Source organism: Eurypyga helias, unplaced genomic scaffold, assembly GCF_000690775.1.
Source record: "Eurypyga helias isolate BGI_N326 unplaced genomic scaffold, ASM69077v1 scaffold40097, whole genome shotgun sequence".
In the NCBI taxonomy this organism is placed as follows: domain Eukaryota; kingdom Metazoa; phylum Chordata; class Aves; order Eurypygiformes; family Eurypygidae; genus Eurypyga; species Eurypyga helias.
The window spans coordinates 7,498-7,798 of record NW_010263264.1 but is presented as its reverse complement, the minus strand read 5'-3'; the positions used below and the strand labels follow the sequence as shown (position 1 = coordinate 7,798).

General features: G+C 64.1%; 1 protein-coding gene across 1 annotated transcript in view; it reads right to left on the bottom strand.

The window, feature by feature from the left end:
* The window catches only part of LOC104512836 (laminin subunit gamma-3-like), a gene marked incomplete at its 5' end in the record, with an annotated part of 11,546 nt that overhangs the window by 3,820 nt on the left and 7,425 nt on the right, over positions 1-301 (bottom strand).

Genomic DNA, 301 nt, shown 5'->3' with positions numbered 1-301 from the left:
GGGTGGCCCGGGCACCTGCGGGCAGCACAAGCGGCTGACTGTTGCCCACAGAGGTTCTTGGGGCTCCCTGCTCGTCCCTGGGGCTGCCCCATGCCCGAGCCCCTCCCTGCCACCAGCTATTGAAAGGGGACGACAATCCCAGGGTGTTCAGGATGGACCCAGGGTTGCAGCATCCAAAGGGCACTCCATATGCTGATGGCTCAGCGCCCAGAAATGCCCATCACCGGTGGCTCCAAAACCTCATGGGTGCAAGCATCCCCACGCTGCTCTGTCCCACACGAAAAGGCATGGCCCCCCAGGC